Raw genomic sequence first — 9,969 nt, 5'->3', positions numbered from 1 at the left:
GCTGATCGGCCACCTCGTGGCCGAGACAGAGCGGCATATCAGCCCGAAGTCCAGCCCGCACCCCGTCGCCAGTCAAACAAAAACACCGAGGCCCGGGGCAACAAGCAGGACCTTCGAGACGTATTGGAAAACAAAGCAGGACATACAAGATCGATCTACGGATCACGGGGGTGCGCCCCAACGCGTGACGGCGATCGTCACACCGGATACACTAAAAGCAAATCTGGTCGGGCCGAATACAGCAGACAAGACTCGTATGAACTGCGTCATGACATAGCCCGGCACAGAGGCGTCGCACACCCCCTATGCTTCACTAATGAAGTGATGGATCACGAATTCCCAGAAGGATTTAAACCCGTGAACATTGAGTCATACGATGGTACAACAGACCCCGCGGTATGGATCGAGGATTTCCTCCTCCACATCCACATGGCCCGCGGTGACGATCTACATGCCATCAAGTATCTCCCACTAAAACTCAAAGGACCAGCTCGGCATTGGCTGAATAGCCTGCCAGCAAACTCCATTGGCAGTTGGGAGAATTTGGAAGATGCATTCCTTGACAACTTCCAGGGCACTTATGTGCGACCACCGGATGCTGATGACTTGAGCCACATAACCCAACAGCCAGGGGAATCGGCCAGGAAATTCTGGACTCGGTTCCTAACTAAAAAGAACCAAATTGTCGACTATCCAGATGCCGAGGCCTTAGCGGCATTTAAGCATAACATCCGTGACGAGTGGCTCGCCCGACACCTCGGCCAAGAGAAGCCGAAGTCCATGGCAGCCCTCACGACACTCATGACCCGCTTTTGTGCGGGCGAGGACAGCTGGCTGGCTCGCAGCAACAACACATCAAGAAATCCTGGCAATTCAGATGCCAAAGATACTAACGGCAGACCACGTCGCAACAGACACAAGCGCCGCAACAACGGCGACAACGCCGAAGACACGGCAGCCAATGCCGGATTCAGTGGCTCTAAATCCGGTCAGCGGAAAAAGCCGTTCAAAAGAAGCAATCCGGGCCCGTCCATTTTGGACCGCATACTCGATCACTCGTGTCAAATTCATGGCACCCCCGATAAGCCAGCCAACCACACCAACAGAGAATGCTAGGTGTTCAAACAGGCCGGCAAGTTGAATGCCGAAAACAAGGAAAAGGGGCTGCATAGCAACGATGAGGAGGAGCCCCGGCCGCCGAACACAGGAGGACAAAAGAAATTTCCTCCCCACGTGAAAACGGTGAACATGATATACGCAACCCATATTCCCAAGAGGGAACGGAAGCGTGCACTAAGGGACGTCTATGCGATGGAGCCAGTCGCCCCAAAGTTCAACCCATGGTCTTCTAGTCCGATCACTTTCGATCGCAGGGACCACCCCACTAGTATCCGTCATGGCGGTTCTGCCACATTGGTTCTTGATCCCATCATTGACGGATTTCACCTCACTCGAGTCCTTATGGACGATGGCAGCAGCCTGAACCTGCTCTATCAGGATACAGTGCGCAAAATGAGTATAGACCCCTCAAGGATCAAACCCACAAAAACCACCTTCAAGGGTGTCATACCAGGTGTAGAGACCTGTTGCACGGGCTCAATCACATTGGAAGTGGTCTTCGGATCTCCGGACAATTTCCGAAGCGAGGAGTTAATCTTCGATATCGTCCCCTTCCGTAGTGGCTATCACGCACTACTCGGGCGAACCGCATTTGCTAGATTCAATGTGGTACCGCATTATGCATACCTCAAGCTCAAAATGCCAGGACCTCGCTGAGTTATAACAGTTAATGGAAACACAGAACGCTCGCTCCGCACGGAGGAGCACACTACAGCCCTCGCAGTGGAAGCACAAAGCAGCCTTCTGAGGCCAACCGCCAATTCGGCGAAAAGGCCCCCGGACACCTTCAAGCGAGTCCGGAGTAACCTGCAAAAGGATCTCCAGGCACGTTCAGAGCTCGGGTAGCAATTCGGCCTCCGTCATAGTCCCAGTCAAGCGGCGAAATTTGTGCCGCGCGTACATAACTACGCACTCAAGAAACCATGGGCATAGGCGGAGGCACGGCTATGGCACGGCCCACAATGCGGCTCAACCGCCCCAGGGACCGTATACCTTTATCATTTTTTCTCTTTCAGGACCTTACCCTCTGGAAGCCCTCCCCGGCAGTCTGATTGTTGACTCATTACGGGAAGGAAATACCAAGGAAGCAAGAAGCTCTGACGTACAAGGGAATTCCCAGGTGGTCTCTGATAATGATCGATGTACCTGTTTTTACATACCCATACGCAGCTTGCCCTTGGATAGGATATGTCAAATAGTCCTATTTTTTGCTTATTGCACTACTTGTATACGTACGCTTTGACGTATTATTTAAATAACAATGTATAGCGTTAGCCTATTATTGCATTTCTTTTTTTTCCTTGTCTGCTTATTTACGACAAGTGGCACTCGTACATTCTGGTACGACCAGTGCGCCAGGGGCTTCAGTGTACCCCATAACACGGCACGAAAAGTCCGAACTCTTTCGACAGTGCGGCACCCTGAACTTATAGCATTATATGCATCAGCTCCGAATCATGTCTTGGGTCAATAGTTGGGTTTGCCCGGCTCCCATGTTTTGGTACCTTACGTTCCGCTATATCGGCTAAGGTAGCACTGGGAGAACTACTGCGATTGTGTCCCGGTTCTTCCGGACAAGCACCTCAGTAGAGAAAGCCGAAAACTGACTGTCATGATGCGGCGAGAGCTAGTCGCTGTTTGAGAGGTCTCAAATCCTTAAAGATTTTTTCCGCTTCGGGCGAGGAGTCTGCCTTGTCCGATTTAGGCGTATATAGCGCCCCAAATTCGGCCTTCCAAATACTAGGGGCTTCGCCAAAATTTAAAATTGTAGACTTCTATGGCTAAGTGAGAGTGATAAAGCTTTATAGTCCAATTGCCGGGTTCGTTGTGCTGAACACCTCCTTCGAAGGACCCAAAATTGGGATAAAGAGTGATCAGGTTTATCCCGAACACCTCAGTACTAGTTACATGGGGGCAGAAGCCGATGACTGGCCAACTCTCAGATTTTATAAACGACCGCATAGAAGGTAATATTTTAAATTAACAAGCGTTGCATAGCGCAGATGAACTCGTTTCATATTACGGGATCACATGAGTACATTCATTCAAATATTACATCCTTAGCACCCTTCAGGACACTGTCATAATACTTTTTGGGGTGGCGATGCTCCTTGCCCTCCGGCGGCCCTTCCTTCACCAGCTTTTCGGCGTCCATCTTCGCCCAGTGCACTTTCGCCCGGGGAAAGGCCCTGCGCGCACCCTCAATGCAGACGGACCGCTTGATGACTTCAAGCCGTGGGCAGGCATTAACAAGCCGCCTTACCAGACCGAAGTAGCTGCCAGGCAGGGGCTCGCCAGGCCACATCCGGACTATGAGACCCTTCATGGCCTGTTCGGCCGCCTTGTGAAGCTCGACCAGTTGCTTCAACTGGTCGCTCAAGGGCATCGGATGTTCGGTCCCAGTATACTAAGACCAGAACAACTTCTTCGTCGAGCTCCCTTCCTCGGCCCGGTAGAACTCCGCGGCATCCGACACACTGCTGGGTAGATCTGCGAACGCTCGTGGAGAGCTCCGAACTCGGGTAAGTAAAAGGAAAGTTTCCTTCACATGCTTGCTTTGCATAATGAATGCCTTACCCGCCGCTATCTTCTTAACCGCCTGAATCTCCTGGAGGGCCTTTTGGGCTTCGGCCTTGGCATTTTGTGCGTTTTCGAGGGCCTTCGCAAGCTCGGACCCTTGCGTCTTAGAGTCACGCTCCAAGGACTCGTATTTCTCGACGAAAGCCTGGAGCTCTTGCTGCACCTCGCCAACTCGGGCCTCTTGCTTCTCTCGCTCGATGCGCTCCTTGGCCGCTTTGTCTTCGGCCTCGGATAGCGCCTTCTTCAGGGCCGCCACTTCGGTCGTGGCCCCTAGCAAAATTCATGACGATCCTATTATTCAACAACCACATTTTTCTTTATTAATATACAGAGGGGGTATCACCTACCTTTGTTCTCTTCGAGCTGCCTCTTGGTAAGGCCGAGCTCCTCCTTGGACCGCTCAAGGTCCCGCTTCAGTGCAGCGACCTCCGCAGTACGAGCGGCAGCGGCCAGCAGTGAAGCCTGCTTATTCACATAGACACATTCTGATTAGACTCCTGCGATTATTATTTGGTCCTCTATTCGGCCTTTCTTCGCGAATGCCAAACAGAGCATCAGGGGCTACTGTCTATGTTGTAACATTTTCTTATAATTTGATTACTTACCTCAAAGCCTGTTAGGAGGCTGGCACAGGCTTCAGTCAGTCCGCTCTTGGCGGATTGAACCTTCTTGACCACCGCACTCATAATAGTGCGGTGCTCTTCGTCAATGGAAGCGTCACAAAGCGCTTCCAGCAAGTTGTCCGATGCCTCTAGATGGACAGAGGCCATCGGCACAGACGGCTTGCCCCCCTTAGCGAGGGGTTGTCTGACAGAATCCGGAACCACTGGAGGTTCCGGCGCAGTATTCGGCTGGGGGCTAGACTTGCTGCCCCCGGCGTTAGGGCCCAGGGGAGTCTTGCCCCTCGTGCGCCCAGTGCCTGGAATGTCGCCTTGGGGCTCCTCCGGAACTGTCTCCCCTTGGTTCAGTGCCCTTTGAGACAACACCTCGGCGTCGTCCGTAGGGCGGGGGGAGGAGGCGGTCGGGAGTGAATCGATGTTCATATCCGACGGGCCCAAAGAATCATCCGAAGAAGATACATCGATACGGGCTCGGGATGGACTGCATAATCATGTTCGGCGTGATAAGAAGTAATAAAATAAAACATACCAAGAACTATTATGGTATCCGGATACTCACGACTTTGCCAGGGGCTTGTCCCTGGGTAACCACTCCTCGTCGCTGAAAGTGGCCGTCGTGGAGCAGTCCGGAAGGAGGGTCCTTCCCTTCTTGGACCCTTCGGCCTCCCCTGATGGGGCAGCCTTCCTTTTCCTGTCCCCCGGGCTGGGGGGAGAACTTTCCTCTTCCTCCTCCTCGTCTTCATGGGAGGAGTGCGCCTCGGTGTTTTCGGACGATGAGTCTGATATAACCTTGCGCCGGAGATCTTTCCTGGTCCCCGTGGCCTTCTTCTTGGCCTTCTTCTCCGGCGCCTCATAAGGCGCTAGAACCAGCATCTCCGTTAGGAGAGCATCTGCTGGATCTTCGGGCAGGGGGGCTGGACAATCGATCTGCTCCACTGTCGCTACCCAGTCCTGTTAAATGGCGTGGAGGCTTAGATCCCACGCATGATTATACGGGGGAAAGAAACATCTTATGAGATATAAAAGACTTACCGGATTGGCAGGGCGCTTTGTGCTGAGTCCGCGATCCTCGGTAAGGGGAGGAGGTACCTCGGCGCCCTTGAACAGCACCTTCCAGACGTCCTTGTGCGTCGTGTCAAAAAGCTCTCGCAGCATCTGGTGCTCGGCCAGGTCAAACTCCCACATATTGAATGCCCGTCTTTGGCACGGAAGGATTCGGCGGAAGAGCATGACCTGGACCACGTTGACAAGCTTGATTTTCTTGCTTATCATGTTCTTGATACATTTCTGTAGTCCGGTCAGCTCCACCGACGAACCCCAGGACAGGCCCTTCTCTTTCCAGAAGGTGAGCCGCATGGGGATGCCGGATCAAAATTCGGGGGCCGCCACCCAGTTGGTGTCGCGCGGCTCGGTGATGTAGAACCACCCCGATTGCCACCCCTTCACAGTCTCCACATAGGAGCCTTCGAGCCAGGTGACGTTGGGCATTTTTCCCACCATGGCGCTTCCGCACTCCGCCTGCTGACCGACTACCACTTTTGGCTTCACGTTGTAGGTCTTCAGCCATAGGCCGAAGTGGGGCTTGATGCGAAGGAAGGCCTCGCACACGACGATAAATGCCGAGATGTTGAGGATGAAGTTAGGGGCCAGATCATGGAAGTCCAGCCCATAGTAAAACATGAGCCCGCGGACAAACGGGTGGAGGGGAAATCCCAGTCCGCGGACGAAGTGGGTAAGAAATACCACCCTCTCATGGGGTTCTGGAGTAGGGACGATCTGCCCTGCGTCTGGGAGCCGGTGCACGATGTCTGCGGCCAGGTATCCGGCTTCCCGGAGCTTCGTAATGTCCTCCTCCATAACGGAGGAGACCATCCACTTGCCCCCCGCTCCGGACATGTTTGGAATGGCTTTGTGGAGAAAAAGCGAACTTGGGCGCTGGAGCTCGAGCGCGTGAGAATGGATGGGCAGGGGAAGGAGAAGGCGTGGGTGAGAAAGAGGAGTCCTTGTCCCTTTATAAAGGCAGTAGAAACTGTGCGCCTCCCCACTTGCCTGGTAAACCCGCGTATTCCCCAAGCGCCGTAATTGATGGCACGGTTGGGTTACCCACACCCGTATTGATGAGAATCCCGTGATAAGGGGACGCGATCTCTGCTTCAACAAGACGTGCCAAGAAAACCTCCTCGCAATATGTGCAGTAGCTGGTTGGGAAAAACGGTTCGAATAATGACCGGGTCGTGGCGTGATGTCACACTATGAAACTTGTCAGCAGATTAGATTTGTGGAATATTATACTCTCTACGGTGGTCTGTGGAATTTATTTTGCAGAGCCCGACACGATCCTTGTGTTCAAAATCTTCTATGGAGTATTCAGAGGAGGAACCCGCCTTGCAATGCCGAAGACAATCTGCGCGCCGGACTCATCGTCATTGAAGCCTGGTTCAGGGGCTACTGAGGGAGTCCTGGATTAAGGGGTCCTCGGACAGCCAGACTATGTACTTTGGCTGGACTGTTGGACTATGAAGATACAAGATTGAAGACTTCGTCCCGTGTCCGGGTGGGACTCTCCTTTGCGTGGAAGGCAAGCTTGGCAATTCGGATATGTATATCTCCTCCCTTGTAACCGACTCTGTGTAACCCTAGCCCCCTCCAGTGTCTATATAAACCGGAGGGTTTAGTCCGTAGGACAACAACAATCATAATCATAGGCTAGCTTCTAGGGTTTAGCCTCTACGATCTCGTGGTAGATCAACTCTTGTAATACTCATATCATCAAGATCAATCAAGCAGGAAGTAGGGTATTACCTCCATTGAGAGGGCCCGAACCTGGGTAAACATTGTGTCCCCGCCTCCTGTTACCATCCGCCCTAGACGCACAGTTCGGGACCCCCTACCCGAGATCCGCCGGTTTTGACACCGACAGCGGCGACCTAGCAAGCAGCAGCGACGAAGCAGTTCGGCCACGGTCCAAGCAGCAGCGACGAAGCAGTTCGGCCACGGTCCAAGCAGCAGCGACGAAGCAGCGGGGCGGCTACCACGCAACGGCGACCGGGGGTGTTGCAGAAGGTCTGGATCAGCAGCTAGACGCGGAGGCTGATTGCTTTTGGATGTGCCAAATGACCTTGCTACTTGATTGCTTGTGTATGTGCCAAATAAACTTGCTACTTCATTGCTGAAAAATGAGTTCTATGTCAATATATATTGTTATGTTGTTTTTCTTGAAAATACAAATGAAATGCTGCCAAAATTTTGAATTTTTGTTATTCTATTTTTCATTCCATTCTTCGAAACCAAACATTGAGACAGAACCAACCCATTCTACTTTTTTGCACCTACCAAACACATTAACGGAACCGACCTGTTCCTCTGGAATGGAACCATTCCATTCCGTGACAGTTGGTTCCTCAACCAAACACACCCTTAGAGGTCAATGAAATATTAATCTAGTTTGCAACAAAAGACTCTAAAATGAATAATTAGAGGAAAACTTACTTAGAGGTCAATGAAATATTAATCTAGTTTGCAACCAAAAGACTCTAGAATGATATCCTTAGGCTGCAAATAATCTGCCACTTAGTTGCTACCTTGGCATCCCTCTGAAATTAAATACATTGGCACTTATTTTATTTACAACATTAAATTAATTGTTCAGTTATGAATTTAGAATTATATAAAATAACGGATAGCGCTGAGACTTATATATAACATCCATATATTTTACCGGCAAAGGATTTACGTTTTGTTAAGTAGATGATTGAAAAGCGTTCTTCATGCAGATCTAAACTTTCCTTCACTAAAGGTCGATAAATGGAAATACAAATCCATGCTGGAGGCTAGATTGTGTAGAGCACTAACAAAAATTTCCAAAGTGAAGAGAAGTGATAAATCAGTTGTACCAGAAAATGTGCATGAATGGCAGAAACCTGACTGGCTTTACGGCCTAAGACCACAAGTTATTCGTCTTTATGTCACGACCAAGAAAGCCCTCGAATGTAGGCAATCTACCTTGCCAATCTATACAGAAAATTTTCATTACCTTTCCTTGGTGGTAAAAACAACTAAATAAGGATTCATAAGATTTTAGTTTGAAGATAAACATTTTCAGTGGTATTCTATCAGACATGTGGTACAACATTAATAGTCAAAATGATAAGATACGGTAAGAAAAAAATCACCGTTTGATCAGCATGCAAAAAATATTGTTTAGGGAGTGCATTTTCTATTGCAATAGTTGAATAATTCGTCCGGACTTGGACCAAGATAATGGCCATGAACTTGTACTCCCCGTCAACCCCAAACCACTTCAGATGACAAATTCCAAATTAAGTTTGAAATGAAACATTAAGCTAATAGCTATAAATTTATTTTATTAGAAAGTAGGTTGTTGTATTGCTAATTACCGTCCTTGCTGAATAGTGTATAGTGTCATGATGATGCTGATGATGCGTTGGTTTAACAGATTTATAACAAATCATGGGATGATAGGAACATTCAGGTAGACATGTTCAGATGCCAGCTGTTGTATGGGGGGATAACATGCCCTAACACTCAGAATTTATGTTGATACAAAAATACATGCTCAAGTTCTGAAAGAATGGTACCACTTCATTATTACCTACACTTTCTCATGGCATAGGACTTGCAAGCACATATAGCAAGGGGCCATTAAAAAGGGCAGCCTGGTGCATGTAGCTCCCACTTGCGCAGGGTCCGGGGAAGGGTCCGACCACTTTGGGTCTATTGTACGCAGCCTTTTCCTACATTTCTGCAAGAGGCTGTTTCCAGGACTCAAACCCATGACCTCTTGGTCACAAGGCAACAGCTTTACCACAACAGCAAGGGGCCATTCCATAAGAAAATAACTGTCAAAATAGAAATGGGCCCAAATTATTGTTCTCAACATTAACACTATCACCGTTCTTACTTGAGGAGGTTCCCAGTGACCTTGAAGGGGCGAGGAATGATGACCTTGCCGTTGGTTCTTCATGAATGGGTAGAAGAGGCTGCTGAAACATGTCATACAAGCAAACTGATTGGAATATGCAGTTCAGTTGGCACAAAATTCAGTTAAATCTCACGCATCAGAAGCTAATTGGGTGGAGGGAGGGCTATGATCTCACAATAAAGGCTTTAAGACGTTTTGAGCACTTACTTGATGGTGACGCAGGCGTCCATCTTGGCAAGGCTCGATGAGCCCTTGTGGTCTGTCACCTATAGCAGCGATGCGATGTCACGGAGCTTGAAGTCTGAAATGGCGACATGGTTCTCTGTTTGCACTCTGCACCCTTCATTCGAGGATCCTTGCCCTTCCACATTTCTTCTCATTAGTATGGTTCTCTGTTTGCACTCTGCACCCTTCATTGGAGGATCCTTGCCCTTCCACATTTCTTCTCATTAGTGCCACCACCTTGTATACCGCTGATAACCCACAAGTATAGGGGATCGCAACAGTTTTTGAGGGTAGAGTATTCAACCCAAATTTATTGATTCGGCACAAGGGGAGCCAAAGAATATTCTCAAGTATTAGCAGTTGAGTTGTCAATTCAACCACACCTGGATAACTTTATATCTGCAGCAAAGTATTTAGTAGCAAAGTAGTATGGAAATAACGGTAACGGTAGCAAAAGTAATATTTTTGGGTTTTGTAGTGATT

The sequence above is a fragment of the Triticum aestivum genome, chromosome 2D (assembly GCF_018294505.1).
Source record: "Triticum aestivum cultivar Chinese Spring chromosome 2D, IWGSC CS RefSeq v2.1, whole genome shotgun sequence".
NCBI classification, from domain to species: Eukaryota; Viridiplantae; Streptophyta; class Magnoliopsida; order Poales; family Poaceae; genus Triticum; species Triticum aestivum.
This window is presented reverse-complemented; position numbering follows the sequence as displayed.